This window comes from Hyla sarda, unplaced genomic scaffold (assembly GCF_029499605.1).
Source record: "Hyla sarda isolate aHylSar1 unplaced genomic scaffold, aHylSar1.hap1 scaffold_1368, whole genome shotgun sequence".
Taxonomy (NCBI): Eukaryota; Metazoa; Chordata; class Amphibia; order Anura; family Hylidae; genus Hyla; species Hyla sarda.
Genome location: NW_026607996.1, coordinates 1 through 12,742, shown reverse-complemented (window position 1 = coordinate 12,742; position 12,742 = coordinate 1). Strand labels below are relative to the sequence as shown.

General features: G+C 44.8%; 3 non-coding genes and 1 pseudogene across 3 annotated transcripts; all 4 read right to left on the bottom strand.

Moving 5' to 3' along the window:
• Positions 1 to 4,252: 4,252 nt before the first annotated feature.
• Positions 4,253 to 4,385, bottom strand: LOC130306349 (U2 spliceosomal RNA; annotated as a pseudogene).
• A 2,092-nt stretch (positions 4,386 to 6,477) lies between these two features.
• Positions 6,478 to 6,668, bottom strand: LOC130306323 (U2 spliceosomal RNA). Its single transcript, XR_008855693.1, has one exon. It is a non-coding gene; the product is annotated as a U2 spliceosomal RNA (small nuclear RNA).
• A 2,094-nt stretch (positions 6,669 to 8,762) lies between these two features.
• LOC130306311 (U2 spliceosomal RNA) lies at positions 8,763 to 8,953 on the bottom strand. The gene has a single exon (XR_008855682.1). It is a non-coding gene; the product is annotated as a U2 spliceosomal RNA (small nuclear RNA).
• Positions 8,954 to 11,044: 2,091 nt separating this feature from the next.
• LOC130306342 (U2 spliceosomal RNA) lies at positions 11,045 to 11,236 on the bottom strand. Its single transcript, XR_008855711.1, has one exon. It is a non-coding gene; the product is annotated as a U2 spliceosomal RNA (small nuclear RNA).
• Positions 11,237 to 12,742: the final 1,506 nt, after the last annotated feature.

Genomic DNA, 12,742 nt, shown 5'->3' with positions numbered 1-12,742 from the left:
ATTCAAAGAATAAGGGCAACTTAAAACTGTAGAAAACCAGCCGTTCCTCCGCATAAAATAACCAGTATTAAAACGAACAAAATAAGACCAGTAGCTATCTTTAAAAACAGTAGTAAAACACATGCTAAAAAACTTTATTAAAAGGAAAGCTTTAAAATCTGGAAAATCCTTACCGCCCCTGGAGTTCGGTTTTATCACAATTTGTCTCTTTAATTTTTCGCTCTTAGAACTCCAAAAGAAAGTAAAACAAGCTTTTGTTATTTTCTTTAGAACCATTTCGGGGGGTGGGAAAACCAGACTTAAATACAATAAAATAGGTAAAAGCACCATTTTTGTAATTAAAACCTTCCCTTCCATTGTAAGTTCTCGCATGTTCCACATACATATTTTCTTATTTATTTTTTGAGCCACCAAGTCCCAGCTATTAAAACCATTATTAGACTCGTCAAAGGAGACACCTAAAATCTGCACCGACTCAGACACAGGGACGGGCACATCATACAAAGGCATTCCGCCTATGTTTAAAATGTTACTTTTGTTAAAATTGACTTTAAAACCGGAGGCACAATTAAAATATTGAATCTGTTTTAGCGTCTTCTGAAGCGATGGGGTGTCCCTGCAAAACACCGCAACATCGTCCATGTACCCCACTACCTTCGCCTCTAGTCCCCCTCCTCCTGGCAGGGGGACTCCATGGATCTGCTTATCCTTTCGTATTGTACATAAAAGAGGCTCTATTGCGCAAATGAAGAGTAGTGGGGACAAGGGACACCCCTGCTTCACTCCGGAATTTAAAATCACGCCCTGTGTCTTAAAACCATTTACTAAAATTTTACTAGTACAGTTATCATAAAAAGCTCTAAGAGACAATAAAAAGCCATCAGGTATACCCATTTTCTCTAAAACCTTAAAAAGATAAAAATGTGACACCCTGTCGAAAGCTTTTTCAAAATCTATGGATAAAACCGCCAGCTTTCCTTTTCTTAATTTGGTGTCGCTAATTACATCCTTTAAAAGGTTTAGGTTCTCCCATAAACTCCTCCCAGGCACCCCACAGACTTGGTTTGTATGAATTATTTTATGGATTACGTTCTTTAAGCGGTTAGCACACAGTTTCGCCATTATTTTATAGTCGCAGTTCAGAAGGGTGATTGGTCTCCAGTTTTTGAGTTCCGACCGGTCTCCCTTTTTGAATAGCAGGGAGACATCACCCTTCTTCCATGAGCCTGGGAGGATTTTAGACTTAAAGACTTCCGTAAAAAGGGAGAACAAATCTTCTTTTAAAATACCATAAAAAGTAACATAAAATTCAATGGGTATACCATCCGGCCCAGGCACTTTACCTGTTTTAAAACTCTTGACGGTCTCTAAAATCTCCTGCTCTGAAATATTCTGCAATAAAAAAGACTGTGAGACAGGATCTAAAAAATTGGTGATCTCCTTTAACGAGTCATTCATAAAACATTCATCAATGTGTTTTACATTAAAAAGATCCGCATAAAACTCTTGCACCTTTTTTAAAATACCCTGTACATCATTCACTCCTTCAATGTTTTCTATTAACCTTCTATTTTCATGTATTTTCTTAAAAAAATACCTGGAGCAGGTCTCGTTTTCCTCAAGATGCTGTATTCGAGACCTAAAGATAATTTCTTTTCCTTTCTGCTCCAGGCACTTAGTTATTTCTTTTTTAAGATCATGTACCTCCTTCTCCACCTCCATCCCATGTGCTCTGAATTTGTACAGGGTTTGCAGACGAGTATTTAGGATATTATAAAATTCACGTTTTTCTTTAGCTTTCCTAACCCCAACACGGATAAAAAATTCTTTTATTTTTAGTTTCATTTTTTCCCACCAGATACTGGTGGGAGTGTTGGGGTCTTTAACTCGTCTGCATTCCTTGTAAAAGGTGATAAAATCTGATAAAACCTGCGGATCTTCTAAAAGGGACACGTTTAACTTCCAGGCATTCCTACCAGTTCTCCTTTTAAAATCACTTTTAACTTTAAAATACAATAATTTATGGTCAGAAAAAACATTGGTAAAAAGATCACAGTTAAAAGGCAGTACTTGATAAGAACAAAAAATAAAATCTATCCTGGAGCTACAGCTTGCATTGCTCCAGGTAACACCGTCTTCCTCTGGTACGTTAAAATTACATTTTTTAAAAACATCAGTGAGATTAAAATCTAAAATCAAGTTTTTTAACATAAAAGACGTCTTATCATAGTTCCTACTCACTGCGTTCGAAAAACGGCGTTCTCCCCTTAAAATACAATTAAAATCACCTGATAAAACAAGAGGACTAGAATTGTTAATAAAAAGGGGTAAAATCTCCAACATTTTTATTCTTTCATTCTTATCAGGAGAACCATAAAAATTTAAAAACTGCCATTTAATACCATTAATAAAAGCGCTGACCAATAAAATTCTGCCTGGTAAAATTTCGTTAAAACTCTCAATTAAAACGTTCCCTTTAAAAAGTATGGCGACCCCTGCTGATCTGGACTCATTTGATCCAGACCAGACTGATGGACCGTGCACCCAATCATCTTCATATTCTTTATAATTTAATCTGTGCGGGATGCCACATTCCTGCAGGAAAAGGACGGAAGCAGCAAAAACCGACAAGTAATTAAATAGGGCAACCCTTCTTACTCTGGCGCTCACACTTCTCACGTTCAAGGACAGACCGGACAACTCAGCCATGGGAATGTACAAGAAAACGTCTTACACCTCTGATTCCCCCTCCGAAGCCTCATACCCCCCAAAATCTGACTCAACTGTACGCATAGAGGAAGCAGGAGAGGAGGCACCATCACTCAGCCGACCCCCCTCCTCCATCATGATTGAGGCATAGTTGTTCTCGGGCATCCTGGCAATCAGGGCTCCAGACTCATTGGGTTCTTCCACCTCTTGCCCCTCCATAGGGGTCGGGTGTTCACTTAGTTCCGTCTCTGGTACCTCAGAGACGGTCACCCCTGAAACCTCCTCCTGGCAGGGAGGAGGGGGGGTATCCCCTATGGGGACCTGTGGAGGAACGTCACTTGGGTTCCCTGCATCCGCAGGTACTTCCATCGGCTCCCCCTGGACCGCCTCCGAATAGAGTCTTCTGGAGCCCCTCCGCCTTTTAACCTTCACCTCTCCACCCGGATCATCGCTCTCAGGGGGACCCTGAGCCAGAGGTTGCTGAGGAGCGGATTCGGCCGCCGTCCGCTCCTCTCTTAACCCAGCATGCTCCTGGGGGCCAGTTTTTTCACCACTTGCACGTTTTTTGGCCATCCTCTGCTCTTTAGGGTCCCCTCCTTTTGACTGAGGGGGGTCTTTCTCCTTCTCCATCTCACCGCTTACCTCTTGTGGGGGGGTAATCACTGGCTCTGCTTGCCTCGGCTGGTGTCCCGGTTGCTGTCCTTGCTGCCTCCAGGGTTGCCACTGCTGCTCCGTCCTATGTCTGTGGGGACAAGAGGAGAAAAGGTGACCGAATTGTTGACAGAAATTGCACCTCCCTCCTCTTGTGCATTTCTCTGTCTCGTGCTGTGTGCTACCACATTTTTTGCATGTACTTTCACAGTTTTCTTTTGTGTGTCCATATCTGTGACACTTCCTGCAGTAGCTTGGCATCCCCGCATAAAAGAGGTCGCCACACATATTATTTATTTTAAAACGAGCTGGTGGTAGTTGAATTCCCCCTGGCAATCTGTCATCTTTTTTGCATGTAACCTGAAATCTCCACTTAGATGTCCAGATGCCACAGCTGTTCATGATTTTTCCTCTGCACTCAACCTTACTAAAATAGACTTGTAAAAACAACTCAACATCGTGTAGGTTGGCGAAAGGGGAATACATCTTTACTACCACCAGCTTAATATCGTCTAGAACGTGCTCAATAATCCGGACACCCTGAAGCTTTTTGTCTTTACTCGCAGCAGCTCTGGTAACAAAATCTCTGTGGATGCCATTTTGTGTGAACGTCACATCAAAAATTTTACGCTTCGGGTAGTCCTGGATTGCCAATATCTCGCCCTTCTGTATTCCGAAAACTCCTCCGAGCACGTCCTCTACTACGAATTTCAAATCGTCCGCCCTTTTGGTATCATCCGTGAGAATGACTCTCACGGTGTTTTTGATCCTTGCGTATGCCGGCACAGAACCTGGATCCGGATCATCATCCATGGTTCTAACCTCTCTCCACCCGAAGGTCTTGAGAGGCGATCGCTACTCGTTACCCTGGGACTAGGCCCTCTCCCCAATAGCAACAAGTGGGTGAAGCCCAGGCAATAAACCTGGGCGATCCCACAAGGCCGAGGAGAGGGGTACCCGAGTACCTTCTGACCAGATCTCCTGTATTACTACACTTGATCTTAGCCAAAAGGCCGAGAAGCGATAACCGTGAAAGGGGCGGGCCCAACAAGGTCCCCTTCATGGGCACTATCACTGCTTGCTGTCAGGGAGGCTGCCAGACAATTTTCCATGCACACTCTGGGCTGGGGGGCAGTCAACCACCAGTACACACAGCAGAACCTAAACCCATACCATTATTGCTAAGCAGCAAGACAGGGGCCCATTGCACTCCCACGGGGCCTTTTTAAATGCAATCCATAACCCGGATTTGCCAGGAACCCTTCTTACTCCTCCTACTTGCATGTGACACTGGGCTTAGGATCTGCATAGGAAACACACACACAAGCACACACCTACCTTTGTTGCCTGCAGATGCCTCCTTGGCTGTCCCCAAACGGTATCAAACCAACACCCACGGGAAGCTGTAAGCATAGAGGACATGCCTGCACCCCATTGGACTTACCTGTGTGGGTTAAATCCGGGTTATTTGACAACCTATGGCGGTGATGGTTCTGCTCAGGCAGAGCAGTGCTGATGCTCCTCATAAAGCTGTCGCTGCTGTGAAGGTTCTAGGTGACATCACAAATCCCTTTGGTTACATACACAACAAAGCTGGGTTGTTGTTGTTTACACTCTGCAAGGCCTGTGGAAGTGAGTGACATCATAGCACTGTAGTTCTGAGGGTTCAAGATGGATGCAACAATCTCCTGTTGCTTCTATGAAGGCCGTAATAGACGACATCACCAAACAGCTCCATAGTCACATACACAGCAAAGGAGAGATGTTGTTTACACCTAGTGATGTCAGTGGTATTGAGTGACATCACAGCACAGTGCTAAGGCTCCTGGGCCTGGACACAGCAGCGGCTGCAATATCTCAACGGAGAATACGTTTATATCTATATGTGTGTGTGCGCATATATATATATATATATATATATATATATATATATATATATATATATTTCTCCGCCGAAATCACTTTTAAACCCATTTCCACCTTTTTTTCCCTTCTCTTCCTCTTACTTTTTTTTCACGTTTTTTTACGTTTTTCTCCTTTTCGCCTCTTTTCTGGGCGTATTATTCTTCTTTTTCTTCTTTTTTTTCGTCTAATGCATACCCCATCAGTGCAGCAATGCTTATTCAATACCGCCAGCAGATGGAGACACTGGGGGATAATTTTCTAAGGATTTATACTGATTTTTCCTGTCTGAATTTGTCGCACAGAAAGTTGCAGGCCAAATATGTGTGACATTTCTGCGACTTTAGCTTCTAGAGCATTTTTACAACATTATACATAGGTGCTGAATACATAAAAAGCGACTGTTCAGCGACAGACAAGTCGCATCGGCTGAAAGTAGGCCAGAATGTCAGTCCATGTTGGAGCAGGTTTAGATACAGTCTAAAGCATAGATCTCAAAGTCTGTGCACAGAATTTAGCAAGGGCCTCGCACCTTCTGATGCATCAGGTAGGTGCACAATAGCATAGCCTAACCCTCTGTACTTTGGTCTATATTGATGCGGGACATAGACAGCCAGCTGATGACCAATCCATTAGTGCAATGGATGGCTGGAAGCATTTGTCTTTGCCTTTGCAATACCACAGAAGCAATGCATGGTCAATGTACAGCAATGACACACCTGTGTGAACAGCCAGGAGACCCCCCCCCCCCCATGTTATGTTACATAGTTACATAGTTAGTACGGTCGAAAAAAGACATATGTCCATCACGTTCAACCAGGGAATTAAGGGGTAGGGGTGTGGCGCGATATTGGGGAAGGGATGAGATTTTATATTTCTTCATAAGCATTAATCTTATTTTGTCAATTAGGAACATTCAGCACCCACCCGCTATCAAGGCAGCTGCCTATCATGTCATGCCCTACCTGCACAGGTGTGCTGGCTACTCAAATGATCCAATTAAGGAGGCCATTTAGTCAGCAGCAGCAGAAGTCCTGTGCCTGGACGCTCCAACAGGGGCCAGACACAAGCAGAAGCAGAAGCAGCAGAAGCAGCAGCAGCACCACCTTTTGTTTTTTGGCTGCAGCAGCAGCAAGGCCCACAGGGCTGGCTAGCTGGCTAGCCAGCAAGCAGGTAGCAATGAAAGTAGGAATCTTTCTTTTTAACCCTGTAAGGGGGTGGTGCACTGTACCCGAAGATACTGCCATATCGGGTCAATGCATAGGGCGACGGAAGCAAGCTTCGAAATCGGCCCCCGTTCTCAAAAATCCATTTAATATATGGTCCCCAGATAGGGGACGTATCAGATATTAAACTGATAAGAACAGATACTACACTTGATCTTAGCCAAAAGGCCGAGAAGCGATAACCGTGAAAGGGGCGGGCCCAACAAGGTCCCCTTCATGGGCACTATCACTGCTTGCTGTCAGGGAGGCTGCCAGACAATTTTCCATGCACACTCTGGGCTGGGGGGCAGTCAACCACCAGTACACACAGCAGAACCTAAACCCATACCATTATTGCTAAGCAGCAAGACAGGGGCCCATTGCACTCCCACGGGGCCTTTTTAAATGCAATCCATAACCCGGATTTGCCAGGAACCCTTCTTACTCCTCCTACTTGCATGTGACACTGGGCTTAGGATCTGCATAGGAAACACACACACAAGCACACACCTACCTTTGTTGCCTGCAGATGCCTCCTTGGCTGTCCCCAAACGGTATCAAACCAACACCCACGGGAAGCTGTAAGCATAGAGGACATGCCTGCACCCCATTGGACTTACCTGTGTGGGTTAAATCCGGGTTATTTGACAACCTATGGCGGTGATGGTTCTGCTCAGGCAGAGCAGTGCTGATGCTCCTCATAAAGCTGTCGCTGCTGTGAAGGTTCTAGGTGACATCACAAATCCCTTTGGTTACATACACAACAAAGCTGGGTTGTTGTTGTTTACACTCTGCAAGGCCTGTGGAAGTGAGTGACATCATAGCACTGTAGTTCTGAGGGTTCAAGATGGATGCAACAATCTCCTGTTGCTTCTATGAAGGCCGTAATAGACGACATCACCAAACAGCTCCATAGTCACATACACAGCAAAGGAGAGATGTTGTTTACACCTAGTGATGTCAGTGGTATTGAGTGACATCACAGCACAGTGCTAAGGCTCCTGGGCCTGGACACAGCAGCGGCTGCAATATCTCAACGGAGAATACGTTTATATCTATATGTGTGTGTGCGCATATATATATATATATATATATATATATATATATATATATATATATATATTTCTCCGCCGAAATCACTTTTAAACCCATTTCCACCTTTTTTTCCCTTCTCTTCCTCTTACTTTTTTTTCACGTTTTTTTACGTTTTTCTCCTTTTCGCCTCTTTTCTGGGCGTATTATTCTTCTTTTTCTTCTTTTTTTTCGTCTAATGCATACCCCATCAGTGCAGCAATGCTTATTCAATACCGCCAGCAGATGGAGACACTGGGGGATAATTTTCTAAGGATTTATACTGATTTTTCCTGTCTGAATTTGTCGCACAGAAAGTTGCAGGCCAAATATGTGTGACATTTCTGCGACTTTAGCTTCTAGAGCATTTTTACAACATTATACATAGGTGCTGAATACATAAAAAGCGACTGTTCAGCGACAGACAAGTCGCATCGGCTGAAAGTAGGCCAGAATGTCAGTCCATGTTGGAGCAGGTTTAGATACAGTCTAAAGCATAGATCTCAAAGTCTGTGCACAGAATTTAGCAAGGGCCTCGCACCTTCTGATGCATCAGGTAGGTGCACAATAGCATAGCCTAACCCTCTGTACTTTGGTCTATATTGATGCGGGACATAGACAGCCAGCTGATGACCAATCCATTAGTGCAATGGATGGCTGGAAGCATTTGTCTTTGCCTTTGCAATACCACAGAAGCAATGCATGGTCAATGTACAGCAATGACACACCTGTGTGAACAGCCAGGAGACCCCCCCCCCCCATGTTATGTTACATAGTTACATAGTTAGTACGGTCGAAAAAAGACATATGTCCATCACGTTCAACCAGGGAATTAAGGGGTAGGGGTGTGGCGCGATATTGGGGAAGGGATGAGATTTTATATTTCTTCATAAGCATTAATCTTATTTTGTCAATTAGGAACATTCAGCACCCACCCCGCTATCAAGGCAGCTGCCTATCATGTCATGCCCTACCTGCACAGGTGTGCTGGCTACTCAAATGATCCAATTAAGGAGGCCATTTAGTCAGCAGCAGCAGAAGTCCTGTGCCTGGACGCTCCAACAGGGGCCAGACACAAGCAGAAGCAGAAGCAGCAGAAGCAGCAGCAGCACCACCTTTTGTTTTTTGGCTGCAGCAGCAGCAAGGCCCACAGGGCTGGCTAGCTGGCTAGCCAGCAAGCAGGTAGCAATGAAAGTAGGAATCTTTCTTTTTAACCCTGTAAGGGGGTGGTGCACTGTACCCGAAGATACTGCCATATCGGGTCAATGCATAGGGCGACGGAAGCAAGCTTCGAAATCGGCCCCCGTTCTCAAAAATCCATTTAATATATGGTCCCCAGATAGGGGACGTATCAGATATTAAACTGATAAGAACAGATACTACACTTGATCTTAGCCAAAAGGCCGAGAAGCGATAACCGTGAAAGGGGCGGGCCCAACAAGGTCCCCTTCATGGGCACTATCACTGCTTGCTGTCAGGAAGGCTGCCAGACAATTTTCCATGCACACTCTGGGCTGGGGGGCAGTCAACCACCAGTACACACAGCAGAACCTAAACCCATACCATTATTGCTAAGCAGCAAGACAGGGGCCCATTGCACTCCCACGGGGCCTTTTTAAATGCAATCCATAACCCGGATTTGCCAGGAACCCTTCTTACTCCTCCTACTTGCATGTGACACTGGGCTTAGGATCTGCATAGGAAACACACACACAAGCACACACCTACCTTTGTTGCCTGCAGATGCCTCCTTGGCTGTCCCCAAACGGTATCAAACCAACACCCACGGGAAGCTGTAAGCATAGAGGACATGCCTGCACCCCATTGGACTTACCTGTGTGGGTTAAATCCGGGTTATTTGACAACCTATGGCGGTGATGGTTCTGCTCAGGCAGAGCAGTGCTGATGCTCCTCATAAAGCTGTCGCTGCTGTGAAGGTTCTAGGTGACATCACAAATCCCTTTGGTTACATACACAACAAAGCTGGGTTGTTGTTGTTTACACTCTGCAAGGCCTGTGGAAGTGAGTGACATCATAGCACTGTAGTTCTGAGGGTTCAAGATGGATGCAACAATCTCCTGTTGCTTCTATGAAGGCCGTAATAGACGACATCACCAAACAGCTCCATAGTCACATACACAGCAAAGGAGAGATGTTGTTTACACCTAGTGATGTCAGTGGTATTGAGTGACATCACAGCACAGTGCTAAGGCTCCTGGGCCTGGACACAGCAGCGGCTGCAATATCTCAACGGAGAATACGTTTATATCTATATGTGTGTGTGCGCATATATATATATATATATATATATATATATATATATATATTTCTCCGCCGAAATCACTTTTAAACCCATTTCCACCTTTTTTTCCCTTCTCTTCCTCTTACTTTTTTTTCACGTTTTTTTACGTTTTTCTCCTTTTCGCCTCTTTTCTGGGCGTATTATTCTTCTTTTTCTTCTTTTTTTTCGTCTAATGCATACCCCATCAGTGCAGCAATGCTTATTCAATACCGCCAGCAGATGGAGACACTGGGGGATAATTTTCTAAGGATTTATACTGATTTTTCCTGTCTGAATTTGTCGCACAGAAAGTTGCAGGCCAAATATGTGTGACATTTCTGCGACTTTAGCTTCTAGAGCATTTTTACAACATTATACATAGGTGCTGAATACATAAAAAGCGACTGTTCAGCGACAGACAAGTCGCATCGGCTGAAAGTAGGCCAGAATGTCAGTCCATGTTGGAGCAGGTTTAGATACAGTCTAAAGCATAGATCTCAAAGTCTGTGCACAGAATTTAGCAAGGGCCTCGCACCTTCTGATGCATCAGGTAGGTGCACAATAGCATAGCCTAACCCTCTGTACTTTGGTCTATATTGATGCGGGACATAGACAGCCAGCTGATGACCAATCCATTAGTGCAATGGATGGCTGGAAGCATTTGTCTTTGCCTTTGCAATACCACAGAAGCAATGCATGGTCAATGTACAGCAATGACACACCTGTGTGAACAGCCAGGAGACCCCCCCCCCCCCCCATGTTATGTTACATAGTTACATAGTTAGTACGGTCGAAAAAAGACATATGTCCATCACGTTCAACCAGGGAATTAAGGGGTAGGGGTGTGGCGCGATATTGGGGAAGGGATGAGATTTTATATTTCTTCATAAGCATTAATCTTATTTTGTCAATTAGGAACATTCAGCACCCACCCGCTATCAAGGCAGCTGCCTATTCATGTCATTCATGCCCTACCTGCACAGGTGTGCTGGCTACTCAAATGATCCAATTAAGGAGGCCATTTAGTCAGCAGCAGCAGAAGTCCTGTGCCTGGACGCTCCAACAGGGGCCAGACACAAGCAGAAGCAGAAGCAGCAGAAGCAGCAGCAGCACCACCTTTTGTTTTTTGGCTGCAGCAGCAGCAAGGCCCACAGGGCTGGCTAGCTGGCTAGCCAGCAAGCAGGTAGCAATGAAAGTAGGAATCTTTCTTTTTAACCCTGTAAGGGGGTGGTGCACTGTACCCGAAGATACTGCCATATCGGGTCAATGCATAGGGCGACGGAAGCAAGCTTCGAAATCGGCCCCCGTTCTCAAAAATCCATTTAATATATGGTCCCCAGATAGGGGGACGTATCAGATATTAAACTGATAAGAACAGATACTACACTTGATCTTAGCCAAAAGGCCGAGAAGCGATAACCGTGAAAGGGGCGGGCCCAACAAGGTCCCCTTCATGGGCACTATCACTGCTTGCTGTCAGGGAGGCTGCCAGACAATTTTCCATGCACACTCTGGGCTGGGGGGCAGTCAACCACCAGTACACACAGCAGAACCTAAACCCATACCATTATTGCTAAGCAGCAAGACAGGGGCCCATTGCACTCCCACGGGGCCTTTTTAAATGCAATCCATAACCCGGATTTGCCAGGAACCCTTCTTACTCCTCCTACTTGCATGTGACACTGGGCTTAGGATCTGCATAGGAAACACACACACAAGCACACACCTACCTTTGTTGCCTGCAGATGCCTCCTTGGCTGTCCCCAAACGGTATCAAACCAACACCCACGGGAAGCTGTAAGCATAGAGGACATGCCTGCACCCCATTGGACTTACCTGTGTGGGTTAAATCCGGGTTATTTGACAACCTATGGCGGTGATGGTTCTGCTCAGGCAGAGCAGTGCTGATGCTCCTCATAAAGCTGTCGCTGCTGTGAAGGTTCTAGGTGACATCACAAATCCCTTTGGTTACATACACAACAAAGCTGGGTTGTTGTTGTTTACACTCTGCAAGGCCTGTGGAAGTGAGTGACATCATAGCACTGTAGTTCTGAGGGTTCAAGATGGATGCAACAATCTCCTGTTGCTTCTATGAAGGCCGTAATAGACGACATCACCAAACAGCTCCATAGTCACATACACAGCAAAGGAGAGATGTTGTTTACACCTAGTGATGTCAGTGGTATTGAGTGACATCACAGCACAGTGCTAAGGCTCCTGGGCCTGGACACAGCAGCGGCTGCAATATCTCAACGGAGAATACGTTTATATCTATATGTGTGTGTGCGCATATATATATATATATATATATATATATATATATATATATTTCTCCGCCGAAATCACTTTTAAACCCATTTCCACCTTTTTTTCCCTTCTCTTCCTCTTACTTTTTTTTCACGTTTTTTTACGTTTTTCTCCTTTTCGCCTCTTTTCTGGGCGTATTATTCTTCTTTTTCTTCTTTTTTTTCGTCTAATGCATACCCCATCAGTGCAGCAATGCTTATTCAATACCGCCAGCAGATGGAGACACTGGGGGATAATTTTCTAAGGATTTATACTGATTTTTCCTGTCTGAATTTGTCGCACAGAAAGTTGCAGGCCAAATATGTGTGACATTTCTGCGACTTTAGCTTCTAGAGCATTTTTACAACATTATACATAGGTGCTGAATACATAAAAAGCGACTGTTCAGCGACAGACAAGTCACATCGGCTGAAAGTAGGCCAGAATGTCAGTCCATGTTGGAGCAGGTTTAGATACAGTCTAAAGCATAGATCTCAAAGTCTGTGCACAGAATTTAGCAAGGGCCTCGCACCTTCTGATGCATCAGGTAGGTGCACAATAGCATAGCCTAACCCTCTGTACTTTGGTCTATATTGATGCGGGACATAGACAGCCAGCTGATGACCAATCCATTAGT